Source organism: Canis lupus, chromosome 2 (assembly GCF_048164855.1).
Source record: "Canis lupus baileyi chromosome 2, mCanLup2.hap1, whole genome shotgun sequence".
NCBI lineage: Eukaryota > Metazoa > Chordata > Mammalia > Carnivora > Canidae > Canis > Canis lupus.
This window is the reverse complement of record NC_132839.1, coordinates 73739327-73755470: the sequence shown is the minus strand read 5'-3', so window position 1 is coordinate 73755470 and position 16144 is coordinate 73739327.

The window sequence follows — 16144 nt, the reverse complement described above, 5'->3', positions numbered from 1 at the left end:
ATGTGAAAAGATTGCCTCATCCTCATGTGAACCATTTACTGTCATTAGAGACAATCCTGCTGAGCCAAAGGGCTTTAATCAGGAGGAAACACTGAAAAATGGAATCAGAGCTAAGAAACCCTTGGCCTAGCCTGATGGGCTGTGGAGGATGGGTTGAGTTAAGAATGCTTTTTAGCCTCAAGGGAGCCATGTTCTTTACCAAGAGATCGCAGAAGGTACAGCAGGTATTGTTTTCAGCTCCCAGTGGATGTTCTGTGGACCCTGACTACTAACATTTTTCAGCAAGCACGGCAGGCGTTCTGCCAATAAATAGGGTCCGAGCTCCTAGGCCCCTCTAGTGGTTGTCTTTTGCAATTAAAAAAAATTAAATGAATAGGTAAAAATTAAGTGAGCAGCAGGCGTTTGGGATAATGATAGCATCTGACTAAGGGTTATTTATTGCCTTTGACCTTGGCGACTCCCAGGCTTTGTCAAAGCACAAGGGAGTGGGGTGGTGGTGGCCGCAAATCAGGACGCCTGGCCTCAGGGAGGAAAGACCACTTCGTAATAGAAGGTGGGACAGGAGGGCAGAAAAGTGGATGGTAATGAGCTTATTGTGTCTCCACACTTTTTTTTTTTCCTGTCTCTCCTGCACCTTCTGGACCCACATCTTGCATTTCACTGAGGAATAGTCTGCTGGGTCTGGTCAACCCTCCTTTAAGAGGACAGCCGTGGAGGGTAAAGGAAGAAGAGGACTAATATTTACTGGCCCTCCTCACGTTAGGTCTTCCCGTTTCATCTTTGTACGCAGGCCTTAGCACATGTGTTTGTGCTAAATGCTTGTGGTCTTGGATGCTCTAGGGAGGCTTGCAGGAAAACCGAGGTACAGAGAGGTTAACGAGTGCCTGAGATCTCTAGCTAATAAATGGCAAAATAGAAACTTACACATCAAATTGGAAGCATCTACTCTATTCTTTCTACCAAAATGCCCGCCACTCCCACCCCCTACCCTCCAGCTCGATGGGCTTGCTGGTCCAATCACCCAGCTGGTCCGACCTGACCTGTTGGAGGAGAGCAAGCTGCCCTGTCTCTGTGCCCTCTGAGTCCGCCCACCCTGGGGGCCATCGTCATCTCCCTGCTTTGAACTTCTTTGGCAGTGAGTCACCTCTTTGAGGCATATTCTTCTTGTATTACTTGTTTAACTCGCTGCTTATTTATTATTCAGCTTTTCTTAGAAGTTTATCTTTTTTCTCTATAAGCTCCTTGAAGGAAGAAACAATGTACTAAATCTTCCATAATCTCTCTGCCCAGCGGTTAGTAAATATTTGTAGTGAGACTGAATTAAGTAGCAGAGTTTCTGGTCAGAACTTACCTCCTGGGGCCTGTTTGTATTAGGAAAGTAGCAAATGATTTTTTTTTCTTTAAAGATTTCATTTATTTATTTAAGAGAGAAAGAGAGATAGCACCAGCAGGGGTAGGGTAGGGGTAGAGGGAGAGGGAGAAGCAGACTCCCCACTGAGCAAGGAGCACCACATGGGGCTTGATCCCAGGACCCTGAGATCATGACCTGAGGAGAAGTCAGACACTCAGCCAACTGGGCCACCCAGGTGCCCCCAGTAGCAAACGATTTTAATTTTTATCTAAAAATATTTTCATTCATCAAAAATAGTTAAGTGACTTGTCCCCCCTTGCCAAGGGTCTTGCTACCTGAGATGAGTTCCATACAAATCTTTCTCTAAGTAGCATAGAATCTTGAGCATCTATGTGGCTTTGCGGCAACTGCATTGCATTTGGGTCAAAGGTGGAGTCTGGACTCACTTAGCTCCTTCCGTTCTGACTGGAATCTGTGGGCTCCTGGGCCAAACAGAGCACACCCTTTCGGAAACAGGTTCTGACAAGCTGGACCCTGATGGAGCTTGGCAATAGGTAGCTTGGCTTCTCCCCATTTATATCCGGGTTCCAGCTCCCTCTTCAGGAAGCCATGCTGGCACTGGCCCAGGCCAGGGAAGGTTAAGACCCGAAGCACTCAGCTCCCACCATCCTTTCACAGAGGACCAGTCCTGGAGGGAGGCTGACCCAGGCTGCCTGGGGAGGTGTGGCGTGGCAGGAGGAGGTGAGCTGGCAGCCAGGAGCCTTCCCGACAGGCTCTCACTCTTGCCACCACAATTATGTATTTCTCGAGTGTTTATTGGGCACCTCTCGAGTGCCAGGCACCGGGGATACCAAGACAAATAGAGCTGTTGGGAAGGTATTCGGGCTGGTCGGGGGAACACCCATGTAAGCAATTAAACAGTAGGCTGGGCCTCATAATAGAAGCATGTATGGGAAACCTCAAGAACACAGAGGAGGAAGTACAGCACTCTGCCCGGGGATGCTGGAAAAAAGTTTAATTGATTGGGCAACTCTCAAAATGAGTTCTTAAAAGAGAAGCAATTGTTCACTGGTCAGGCAAGGCACGATGAGTATTCCGGGCTGAGGGAGTAACTGGGGCAGCAGCACGGAACCTGCGGATGGGCTGCAAATCCTCCCCAGCACTAACACTATGTGGGGAAGGTGGGGCTGAGAACATGAAGGGCTGGGTCTCGGAGTAGAGCTTCATTCTATGGATGATGGGGGAACATGGAAAGATTTCACATGGGGAGGGGGTTGTGTCATGGTGAGATGTCAAAAGATCTATGTAATTGCGATGTGAAGGAGGGACTGGAAGAGGAAGAGGTTGATGGAGAGGGACCAGCCTTGAGGCAATTTGCAATAGTCCAGGCCACACTATCTTGTGTGTCCACGGAGATGAGAAAAGGGCCTTATGGCCTTAGGATATGGGACCAAGGGAGACTGGTGACAGATGGGATGTGGTGGTTTGTGAGGGCAGGCTAGGACAACGCACAGTTTTGGCACAGGGAGACGAGTTAAAATCTGGCCATGTCTACAATGCATGTGGGACATCCGAGCAGAGCTATCCAGTAAGTGGTTGGTATGTGGGCATCTGAGCTCAGGGAAGATGCTGGTTTCTGATGGAAGAAAGCTGGATCAGGCTTCTCTCTCCATAGACATTCAATAAACATTGTTTTGAGTAGCTAATTAATGATTACAGGGCACTGGGAAAACAGAATGATGTTGCAATGTAAATGTGGACGCTCTTACAGTAATGGACTGATGGTTGCGGAAAAGCTCAAGCTAAATAACGCTAATTTTTTCTCCGCTATAAATAAACCTTCTTCTGCAGTCGGGGTTTTCAAATTACACAGTGAAAAGAAAGGCACCAATGGAAATGAGGAAGGGGGGGATATGGAAGGTGTATCATGCCTGCAGAGTGAAAATGTGAGCAAGTTCAGCCAAAACGGATAAGGTAGTAATTGGATCTGGTGGAAAAGAGATGAGAATCTAATGTCCTGGGTTCAAGTTCTGGTTCCTCAACTGGCTGCTCAGGTTCTATAATATTAATAGACGTGTAGTAAATGTTTGCTATCTCCTTTTAGAGATTCACTCATGTTTTAAGCTCTTTATGTGCATCATTACCTCATTCAAGCCTCACAACAACCTCACGGTAGGTCCTTTATTATGCTTTCTTTGCTGATGAGTCAACTGAACATGGGAGAGTTTAAGTGACTTACCCAAAGCCTCTCAGCTGAAACAATGGCAGCCCTAAGATTCGATCCCAGACAGTCTGGGCCCAGAATCCTTTTAGAGGCAATTAACTACTGTGCTATTCTGTCAATGTAAAAAAGTTAGGAGAGTGCACTGCGCTGGGCCTTTGATCATAGCAGTGCATGGATTTTGTAAAGGGCAAGTAGCATAACTTATATTAAGGCCTAAATTATAGGTGTGCATTTTCATTGTGTTCTCCCATAATTAGTCCTTCGAGGAAGCAGTGTTTAAAGATTTGTCCCAAATCTCCTTTTTGGGGAAGCTCTGAGAGTTTCCTGTAATTATGCGACTCTGTGTTTGCAGACGACAGCACACCACCCGAGCAGCATTATCACCCAGCTTTAGAGATCGCTGTTTACAGAATTCAGCATAATAACATTGATCGTGGGCTCACGAGTAAGAGAGAACTTGCTTCCATCCCAGATCTGCCACTTGGATATATGTTGCTCTCCATGCTGGGTTCCCTGGGTGGTTCAGTTGGTTGAGGGTCTGACTCTTGATTTTGACTCATGTCATGATCTCGGGGTTGTGGGATCGAGCCCCACATCAGGCTCTGCACTCAGCTCAGAGTCTGCTTGAGATTCTCTTCCTCTGCCTCTCCCCACACTCCTTGCTCCTACTCATGTGCTCTCTCTCTCTATTTTTATTTTTTTAACATTTTTATTTATTTATTCATAAGAGACACAGAGGGAGAGGCAGAGACACAGGCAGAGGGAGAAGCAGGCTCCCTGCAGTGAGCCTGTTGCGGACTCCATCTCAGGACCCCAGGATCATGACCTGAGCCAAAGGCAGATGCTCAACCACTAACTTACCCAGGGGTCCCATGCTCTGTCTCTTTAAAATAAATAAATACAATCCTAAAAAAAAAAAAAATAAAAACCTCTCCATGCCTCCTTCCTCATCTGTATATGAGATAATACTAATAACTTTGTGGGACTATAAGGGCACAGTGGTAAGGAATTCATGATCCAGGGTAAGAGTCACTGAGTGCACTAGGTTTGAGGCAAAGAGGCATATGAAAATCGGGGGTGGTGCATTCTAGGAAAAAGGAACTTTGGAAGGCCTGCTTTGGCAGGGAACTCAGAGCATGTGATAGACTCCAAGAAGGTCAATGAGACCATCCCATATATTTATTAAGCAACTAGCATTTTTTCTATCCTCAAAGTCAGCATTTCTCTCTTTATATAGTTACATATATAACTAATAAAGCAAAAGTTATGGTTTTAAGGAAATAATCTTCTCTAAAGATTTACGTGTTGATTGTAAGCCTAAATTAAGTTCTTCTATCCATTTAACTAAAATCACAAAACAAACACATTGGATGTTCTTAAATGCATCCAACATCTTGAAAACCTGGTAAAACACACGCTAGTTTTGCAATGATTACAGAAATTATTATGCAAATCTTATTTTAAATTGTTAGTGTGGATTTAAGGTTGTTCATTCATCATCTCCATTGTTACCTACATTTTAATTCTTATTTTAATTTTCTGCTTTCCTGGGATTTCTATTTCTACATCAACTTATGGTTGCAACAATCATATAGATCATCCACACACAGACACCAAAACAAACAAACAAACAAACAAACAAAAAAACACCCCCCCTCAGACTAGCTCATTTTGCAGATTCTGTTATCAAGTGATTGATTCCTGGTAGGGGTACCCGGTCTAGCAGTTCCGGCCTGTGTAATTAATCTTGAGGTTAAGCCTTTTAGCCTTTTATCACCAAAATTTTAAGTTCCTTTTAAGTTCAAATCGATTTTGAGTTTTAGAAAACAGAAACAAATATTCTTTAAAGTTCTCACAATCTCAGGGCCCCTGGGTGGCTCAGTCAGTTAGGCATCTACCTTCAGCTCAGGTCATGATCCTGGGGTCCTGGGGGTCCTGGGATGGAGCCCCCACATCCCGCTCCCTGCTCAGCGGGAAACTTGCTTCTCCTTCTCCCTCTGCCATTCCCCCTCTTTGTGCTCTCTGCTGTCTCTATGTCTCTGTCAAATAAATAAATAAAATCCTAAAAAAAAAACAAAACAGTTCTCACAATCTCTATTCCCCATCCTATAATTCAGCCATTATTATGTATGGACTTGGTCTGTCAGTTTAACTGGCAACTTAGGTGTACTTTATCAGTACCTCATTATAATTATTAAGTCATCTAGAGCCTTGTTGCTCAGAGTGTGGTCTGGGGACCAGCAGCATTAGCATCATGTGGGACGAAGAAGCTCAGCTTCACCTCAGACAAACTCACTCAGAGCCTGCATTTTAACAAGACATCCACCCACCCTGTGATTTGACTGCACTTTAAAGGCAAGAAGCACTAATCCAAAGAATTCATTTCCCCCTGCGAGGATGAGGGGTCAAACCTGCAGTTGGCACTCCCTTTTCAGTGCATGCAATCAATTTATCCTCTTGCAACCCACTCTTTCTTCTTCTTTTCTGACAGTTTGAGATTGTATTTTAACAGCTAAGATTTTCTGCTACACTAACCAAGAGTAGAGGGCCTGGGACTGAATCTGAGAAATCCCCACATTGAAGAAGGGGTTAGATGAGAAGAAGTTGCCCAGAAAGCTGGGAGAAAACCAGGTGAGCTTGACTGTCACGGGAGCGCAGAGCAATGACCTTTCAAGGACATAGTATTTGTCAGTTTCTCTTATTGTGCTGACAAGCATGTAGTGAGCACTCCATAAATATTAGCGGCTGTTCCTGCCATGGTTCGTAGTAGTAATTTAAGAATGAAGAATGGATGCTGTCTTGGGCAAGCTGGAAAAACTCAAAGAGCATCATCACAGAGGTTTTCCGCAACAGCCTTTTACCCGGCCCCTCTCAGATATGGAATGAAGAAGGGCTAATTTGCAGAATGACCTCAGAAAAAAACAAGGTCAGGGGAAATAGTCTATTCACTGGACTGTTTACATTTCCTTTGGACAGCAGGGTGGAAAATAACGTGCGTAGGTAAACTTACTTTTTCAAGAATGCTACAACTTTTCTTCCATTCTGTTTACTGGACATTGACCATAGAACTCTTTTTCTTTTTTTTAAAGATTTTATTTATTTATTCATGAGAGACAGAGAGAGAGAGAGAGGCAGAGACACAGGCAGAGGGAGAAGCAGGCTCCATTCAGGGAGCCCGACATGGGACTCCATCCTGGGTCTCCAGGATCAGGCCCTGGGCTGACGGCGGCACCAAACCACTGGGCCACCCGGGCTGCCCTGACCATAGAACTCTATGCATTTACTCATTTTTTTTTTAAACAAAAGCAAATGGTTTGAATGCTGTTTTCAAAATCCCCTGCCCAAGAGGAGTGAGTGGGCTAGTCCCGAAAGCCTGGGTGAAGAGTTGATTTCTCTGAGACCCTCCTGAAATACTGTTATGGTCTTGCAGAATTGTGCTTTGTTGGACATTAATCTGGCTAAGGGATGAGGAAAGAATAATGCAGGGACCTTCTAGAAAGGATATTGATTAGGACAAACTGATTCTAACAATCTATTTCATAGCTTGTTAATAGATTGTATTATCATAAGCATTTAGCTAGTAGCCAGCAATCCCAGACAAATGGATGGATCTCTGTAGATTTAATATTTGAGCTGTTGCATTTCAAACTGTTCTCTGGGTGTATGCCATCTCTTTAGAGCTGGTTAAAAACCGCAGATTTTACTTATGACGTTATCTTGAGTGTCTTGTGTGGGGACCGGCAGGGAGTTTACAGAGACACCTGGTGGTTGGTAAGGTGAAGTACCCTGGCTTTGTTAGAAAAAGAAAGGATCTGAATTGTGTCTAAAATTTGGGCCATTTTTGTGGTTGAGACTTTCATTCTTTCTTCTAAATCTTTTTTTGTAGGATTGCAGTTACATATTTTTAAAAAATGGACTTTGATTTCTATAGCCTCCAGCTTCTCTTTCCTTAAAGAGACCAGTGACTTGACCAGCACATCAGCTGGGCTAAATCTAACCAAGGGTAAGGCAAGAGCAAATCCTAAGGAGGTGCCATTCAGTAATGAATATATACAGTGTTTTTATGCAATATTTTAAAAAGTGAAAATTGATGCAAAAAAGTCATTATCAACAGAAAATGATAAATAGTCAAAATCATAATTAGCAGGATCAGTATTTTTTTTATAAATTTATTTTTTATTGGTGTTGTTTGCCAATATATAGAATAACACCCAGTGCTCATCCCGTCAAGTCAGTGCCCGTCACCCAGTCACCCCCACCCCCCGCCCTCCTCCCCTTCCACCACCCCTAGTTCGTTTCCCAGAGTTAGGAGTCTGTATGTTCTGTCTCCCTTTCTGATAGCAGGATCAGTATTGTTGATTTTCTCTTTTATTCAGGCTCTAGTATGGCTATAAAAGGCTCTGAAAAGAGCGAAGGTCTGATGGTCTTCCCTGATGGCCTATTCCTGCCCTGGCTCATCCATGGTCAGTGGATGCATGTCTACTCCCTCCCCCACCCCGTGGTTTCCCTTGTCTTTCCAATGGCTCCGCTGGTCTCCTCCAACTCAGATCAATGGTAAGGAGCCAGGGTCAAGCCAGGGTCAATGGCAGTGATAGGTGAGAAGAAGAAAAGGAGAATAGAAAATTAACAAGTGGCCCTGAGGGGAAAAAATTGGGAATTCTGTCTTCCAGTTTTCCTGTCTTATTTGTCAGGACTCTCTTTTCCACACCCTCATCCCAAAGATGCTTCTCAGAAGCAGGCACGTAAGCCATTCATTCCCACTGAGTTGCTTTTTGCTAAGGATCTGAGCTCAGGAGGCTCAGGCACTGAGGGCAGTTGCCCAATGTTGCTAAAAAATTGTTGCTCTGGTGAGAAAGCCCCTTCTCACACCTTTTCTGTTTTGTTTTTTTTTTTAAGATTTTATTTATTTATTCATGAGAGACACACAGAGAGAGGCACAGACATGGGCAGAGCAAGAAGCAGGCTCCCCTCAGGGAACCCAATACAGGACTCGATCCCAGGACCTCGGGATCACAACCTGAGCCAAAGGCAGATGCTCAACCACTAAGTCACCCAGGCATCCCACATCTTTTCTGTTTTAATATGTCCTTTTGGTTCCCTCTGACCAGGACTAGGGTGGAGGTGGGGGATAAGTGAGGACCTGGGCCCATGGAGACATGCTGCTGCTTCTCAGGGAGCACACATTTGTATGAGCTGTTGGTAGCCCAAAGCTCCCAAAATACCCTGGGAAGAGTGTGACTTTGGTCTGCTTGGTGCTGCCTCTGCACTTCCCCTTCCCTTCCCCTTCATGAGGACCAGCAACTCAAAGTTATGGTTAACAGGAGAAGTGACCCTTCCCGCCTCCTCCCTGCCTGTCTGTCTCTCACCTAACCCTTGCCATCAGAGAGATGGTCACTGGAATTAGCAGGAAAATATGGTGTAATTGTAACCACATGAGCTGCTATGAAAGGAGAAGTAAAGCTAGTGGAGGGAGAACATACTGGGGCAGGAAGGGATCAGAAACTTAAGAACAAAAGAAATTTCAGAAAGTCCCAAGAAGGAAGGGGCCTTTGGGTCTCATAGATGGGGGGTCCTTAGCACATGGTGAAGAAAGACCCCAGAAATAAGAGGAAGCCAAGGGGTACTCATCCTAAATAACTGTGTAAAGTTTTATGGCTTTCAAATATATTCCCTGAGGAGGTTTCAGGGAGAATAGTGTGTGTCCTCTGACAAAGCATCGACACCAGAGCCTGCCATGATCCCCGGATCATTCACCTGGATGCATCGGATACCCTGTCTCATATATCAGCTGTTCTCCTGACCCAGAAAACTGCATATCCCTTATCACCTGCTCATGTCTCTTCATGAACTTGGCTCTTCTGTTGGCAACGTAATGGGTCTCTTTTTACCAATGGAGGCTTTGGTGTCTACTGGAGCCTGTGAGGTTCAGCGGGGGAATCATATTGACATTTATTGAGAGCCTGCCCTATGCTGAGTATGTGCCGGGCACTTTACCTGTTTCCTCTTTAATCCTCAAAATACCCTTTGAAGTAAATATTGTAATGATCATTTTTAACAAATGAGAAAACTGAGACTCAAAGAAATTATGGGACTTGCTCAAGCTCATATAACTAGTAAGTGGTGATCCCAAGACTTGAACCTGGGTCACAGGACTCCTCCTAATGTCTTCATGTTTCTCCTGTTGCGTTAGGTCAGCAGGGACATGGGAGAGATGCCATCACTCCCTCCTCCTGCATCCATGGCAGATGCAGCTATCTGAACTTGGCAGTTGCTCCCCTTGAGCTCGCGCTAGGTATTAGGCACAGGGTACATATACAGAAGTAGAAATTATGATCCATGTTCTCAAGGAATTTTGCTTTGACCTAGGTTAAAACACTACACAGCACTAGAGTAGTAACGTAAGGTTGTAAATAATCCCCTAGCCATAAGTGCTAAAAAGATTCTGGGAAGCTCATGAATCATAAAATCCACCATCCTTTGTCTGAGAGCTGGCCTTCTCCCTACTTTTTAATTCCTTGGATTCTGTTCTCATTTTAAATAATGCTTATTTATTTCATCAATAAATATCTCCTCTGAATCTGAGCATACGGCACAGAACAAGGCCCTGTCCCCACTCTCATGGAACTTAATTTCTAGTAGGGAGACAGACAACGAGCAAGCAGATACACACACACCTGCATGTACCTTAGCCGGTCATAAGTGCCATGAGAAAGGAAAACAAGGAATAGATATAGGAAGGATTGAAGTGTTACTTTGGGGAGGGTCCTCAGAGGAGGGCTTTCTGATAAGCGTTTGAGCTGAACCAAGAAGGAAGAGAGAGAGGAGGAGTTGAGAGGATATGTTCCAAGGGCGCCCCAGGCAGAGGGAACCAAAGGAGCAATGATCCTGAGCAGAAGTGGTATGTTTGTGAAATAGCGAGGACATCAGTGTGGTTGGGATGAAGGAAGCCAGGGGAACAGGGTTAAAGATGGGAAATCAGAGACCTTGCTGTCACTGGTAAGGATTTGGGCTTTTGTTCTGAGCACGATGAGAATCCCCTAGGAGGGCTGAGCCCAGGGGTGACATGGTCAGACTTATGCTGGCCTTGTGTGGAGAATGGAATGTGGGGCAAGGCTTGCTGTCAGGAGGCAAATCTGGTGGAACCAGAGCGGGGTCAGTTAGGGCTTGAACCAGGACCCTGATGGTGAGAGGAATAGAGATGGCTGGATTCCAGAAATGCTGTGAAGCTGGAACAGCCAGGATATGTTGACCGACTGGTTGTGGGGTATTATGGTCTGAATTGTGTCCCCCCCACCCTCACATTTGTATGTTGAAGTCTTAACCCCTGGTACCTTAGAATTTGGAGATAGGATCTCGAAAGAGGCGGTTAACGTTAAGTGAGGTCATCGAGGTGGCTCCTAATCCAGTATGACTGGTGTCTTTATAAGAAGTGGAGATTAGGACATGGATACACTCAGAGGAAAGGCTGTGTCAGGATACAGGGAGAAGACAGCCATCTGCAAGCCAAGGAGAGAGGCCTCAGAAGAAACCAACCCTCGGGGCACTCTGATCTTGGACTTCCAGCCTCTAGAATGGTGAGGAAAAAAATTTCTATTGTTTCAGCCACCTAGTCTGTGGTTTTTGTAATGGCAGCCCTGGCACCATGTGAGAGAGAGACAGGAGTCCCAGATGATGCCCAGGAGCGGGGTCTGTTTTATGTCATTTTGGGAGTTGGCCATTTTTTTCACAATGCTCAGAAGCACCAAGAGAGGTTGTCCTGCTGGCTTTTGGCGTGAAGAGTTTCCAGTCTACTACACCTCTAGCAGTGCCAGAAGGCCATGGGGAAGGAGACATGTGCATTTACAAAGGGAGGCATGGCCCCACAAGAGCTATTTTGATGCTAGCACCCTGCTGAGATGCATAGCCCACTGCTCCTGTTTCCTACAGGTCCTCCTTCCTGCCTTTCCTGAATCCTTTTTGTTGTGATTTCACCTGCATTTCCCCAAGCCAAATGGATTTGGGTACAGTTGAGGGATAGGGGTCACCATCCTAGAAACAGAACAGTGCTCTGGGACTCAGGGAAATTCCTACAGCCGTGCCACCAGGCTCTGCCTGTCTCATTCATGGGGACCTAAGAGGGACATGTACTTCTGAAACACTCCCCTGCTCTCAGCCCCTCACCTGGCTGTAGCCACACTTTCTATCATCATGTATGTCACCCCTATTTGGGGACTCTGATTTCCTGCCCATGATGCTCTAACGGTCACCATGTGGAAGTAAGGAAGCTTCCTTGGACTCCAGACATCAAACAGGACTGCTCTGTGCTCTCTAGTTCCCAAGTGTTTCTGATTCTTCAGTGGAAAAGCTCATTTTATGTGAGAGCTCCCTCTCTCTAGTAATTTATATAGGCCCTTGGGCACCTGCACTGGAAGACAGTTTGGATTTCACTGGATGAGTGGCATTTGGTGTCAGCCCTGGCCTCACCACCCATCTGCCCACAGCAAGCTTGTGTATCATGACTCCCTTTTCCTTTGAGGGTCCTTCTTCTGGGATACTGACCCCTATTGCAGTTTGCCTGAGCCTGGCTAAGTGGACTTAAGGATTTGATGATGTATATTAAAAGTAGCAAACTATAGCCGGCCATCTATTTTTGTAAATAAAGTTTTATTGGAACGCAGCCATGCTTATTCATTTACACCTTGCCTATGGCTGCGTTCACAGCACAGATGCAAAGAAGAGTAGTTGCTACAGAGACCATATGGCCTGCAAAGCCGAAAATATTTACTATCTGGCCCTTTACAGAAAGAGTTTGCCAGCTTCTGTGATCGATTTAGGTCGGCTAACTTTCACAAAGTGGGTAAGAGGATTAAAAAGAGTACTGCAAAAAATAAGTAAGAAAGTAAACAAATAAATCCACCATGGATCGACAATAATAGTAACATTGCAGTAAAAAAGGACAACAAGAAAATGACGGGGCTGTTATTCTCCCACCTATAGTATAATGACAATCCTCTAATTAGGCCCGTCAAGAGGTTGGGGATGGAGGAACCAAGAAATGGGTGAGAAGAATGATAGACAAGACACACACACACACACACACACACACACACACACACAGAATGGGAGGAATTGTGGCTACAGGTTACATGCCTAATTTTTAAAAATGCTGGGGTGCATTGCCCCTCTTTCATTATCACATATTTAACTCATTTTATGGCCAAGCACTGTTCTTAGGGATTCACATATCTTAACTCATTTAATTCTCAAAACAACCCAAGAGGCAGGCACTAGTATAATTGTCCTTATTTTATAAAAGAGGAAACTAGGGCATAGAGAGGTTAAATAATCTGCCCAAAGTTACACAGCTAGTAGGTGATGGGCAGGACTTGAATTCAAGCATTTGGGACCCCAGAGTGTATTGTCTTAAACTCTACACCATATTGTATTTCTTAATTATGAGAACCGAGACAGAAACAAACTCCAAAATGTTTGGAGAGCCCTGTCTTAGTGGGTAGCTCTTTGGGGGGAGACTTGGCATCCCAGCTGGCAGCCCTCACCCCAAACTCTGGTGCATAATGAAAGAATTTGGAGACCACTCCTTTAAAGGAACTTTGAGTTTTTAATTTTGAGATGCATGCCCTGGATGAATCCAACAAATGTAGAAAGTAGCAGTGAAATAGGTGTTGGATGCTGGGGCATCTCCTGAGAATTTAATGAGTTGAGAAGAATTGGTTAGCAGGTGTCACAGCTCCAGGACAGTAGAGAGGTCAGGCCCCTAGGGGAGAGAGACTAAAGACCTGGCATGGCTCTTGGTGGTGAGTTGGCATCCTTTCTATCTACCCTCTCCCTAGGCCTCAGATATTTCATCTGTAAAACAAAGGAGCTCAGCTAGATGGTCCGAATGAGCTTTTCAAAAATTAAAACTATTCTGATTTCATATTTAATGAAATGGAGAGAAAATATTCATGTCATATTGATTTACAGGGGAGAAACCCTTTATCAGATATTATTTTTGACTTTGGCAATTAAAAAAATGCAGCAGCAGAAGGAAAGTGTTTGTCTTCTCCCTTCCCTCCTCTTTTGTTTCAGCTAAAGAATTTACTAGGGTTCTCTGTCAGGCAGGAGTCTATTCCAAGGGATGGAAACACTGCCTTCATTCTTCTGGAGTGGAGCCAGAGATACATTGGCCTTGACCCCAATGGGCAAAGGGTTCTCAGCAGTTTCAACTGAAAAGGGTTGAATAAGGTTGAGGGTGAGGAGAGGGGCAGGAAAGGATGAGAGACCATTCAAGGTAAACTGTGTGTGAACTACATTGCAACTGCATCAGAACACGAAAAGAGTATTTAGAAGCATCCTCTGCACTTGTGTGTTCATGAGCAAGACAGAGTTCTGCTAATGGCCCATGTCCTTCCAGGTCTCAAAGACATGACAACATGTTCCATGGGCACTTAAAAAAGATGGCTGCCATGTGAACCCTATCTATTTCTGCCTGGTTGGATGCTTCTGGGTGATTTTTCTTTTCCTTCATTGCGTATTTCTATGCTTCTTAATTTTTCTGCAACAAATATGTATCACTTATGTAATAGGTTATGTTAAAACTATGATTTTATGGAATGTCTATAATATCTTACTATCATATTTGGGCTATAAATTAGTGCCTCAAAGTTGGTCTGTCAGGGAGGATTTGGCTCCTGGAAACTCTGAAATGGCTGGAATACTTTGTGAACTTGTGACAAGTGACTGCCACTTCTCAAAAGGTGCAGATTTTTGAAAAGATTATTGTGCTCTCCAGAAATTCTTTGAATGATGGGTCCCCTTTTTCTGACCAGAGTATACTCCACTGGGTGGTGGTTTTGCACAGACTATGTGAGATACTGTTCAGAATTAGTACCCATGAGCTGGGGAAAGGTAGCTGTTGGCATGAAAATCATGAACTTCCAAAGTTCAATATTTGAGTGCTCTGTTAACCTGAATTAATATGCCAATGGATATGTCTGGTCCTAAGTTAATGAGGCACTCAAAAAATGGTGTATTCATGGGGCACCTAGGTGACTCAGTCAGTTAAGCATCTGTCTTCAGCTCTAGTCATGATCCCAAGGGCGTGGGATACAGCCCCAAGTCAGGCTTCCTGCTCAGTAGGGAGCCTGCTTCTCCCTCTCCCTCTGCCCCTCTGCCAGTGTGTGCTCCCTCTCTCACTCAAACAAACAAAATCTTTTTTTTTTTTAAAGATTTTATTTATTTATTCATGAGAGACACACAGAGAGAGGCAGAGGCATAGGCAGAGGGAGAAGCAGGCTCCATGCAGGGAGCCTGAAGCAGGACTCGATCCCAGGTCTCTAGGATCACACACTGGGCCGAAGGCAGGCACTAAACTGCTGAGCCACCCAGGGATCCCCCAAACAAAATATGAAAGAAAGAAAGAAAGAAAAAAAAAGGTGTTTTCAGAGGGTCCACATTTCTGGTTGGATATTTTATTTAGATTATTTTCATTGTCTGAGCCCCATTTTAGAAAATCACCCTAAAGCATACCTGCCTGCTTCTCAGCCTTATTTAGCCTTAATCCTAAATAGTGAATTCAACAGATTTCTTCTTCCACTTAATGTCTTGTAAATTATTACCACTATATTACAGGTCCATTCTTCATATAGTTTGGAGCTGAGTGGTTGGGTAAAGATAAGCAGGTCCCTGGGAAAACACCTAGTAGTTGTTTCTAGAATAAGTTTTAAACATATTTTCTTCCTCTGTTGAAATTCTCACTTCGTTCATACGTTGTTCTTTTGAAATGAATTTGGGTGGAGTTTGCTTTTAGTCATAAGCGTCTTTGCCCTAAGAGGTAGACTTGCCCCCCTGAAAGTACTGATTTAACTTGATTACATTAACATTGGAAGGTTAGCATCAATGGTTAGCTATTTTTAAAAAGTTTTAAGTGACCCCAATGAATGAGCTGAGTTAGTCAAAAGCAATCAAAGATCACCAGGGATGGTCACTTTCCAAGCAGCAGCCGAAGTAGCCAGCGCCAAGTATTCAGACTAGGTAGTCATGCACCTGCCACCAGGGACTGCTCTGAGTGTCATGAGGAATTGAAGAAACATAGGTAGTCTCTAACCATGAGAAGTCATCACCCAGCAGCATCAAGTGCCATGTAGATGAATGACAACAAGGAAGAGAGGCGGTGTTAGCGTGGTGAGAACATTGGGTTGGGACAGGTGGCCTGGATTCTGTCTCTGGCCAAGCACTGCTAGAGGCAAACCACTCACAACTCTAGACCTCAGTTTCCTCATGTGAAAATGAGGTATTCAACTCAATTTCAGAAGAGCCTTCAGCCTCTGAAACGCCAGAGCAGATGGTTTGTTGAAGGAGGCCTGAGGGTTTTCAGCAAAAACCGTGTCATTTGACAGGTGAGTCAGACTGGGGGCATCAGGAAAATAATGTCTTCACAATCCACACCCAGGCAGAGGCAATGAGGAAACACACTTAGATGACGGCTTGAGTGTCTATTCCATTCGGAGGATAGATTCCTGAAGAGGGACAGGGTGACTCATCAGACGGCTGTAACCTGATGAAATAGAACTATCCAATTTCCTTGCTCT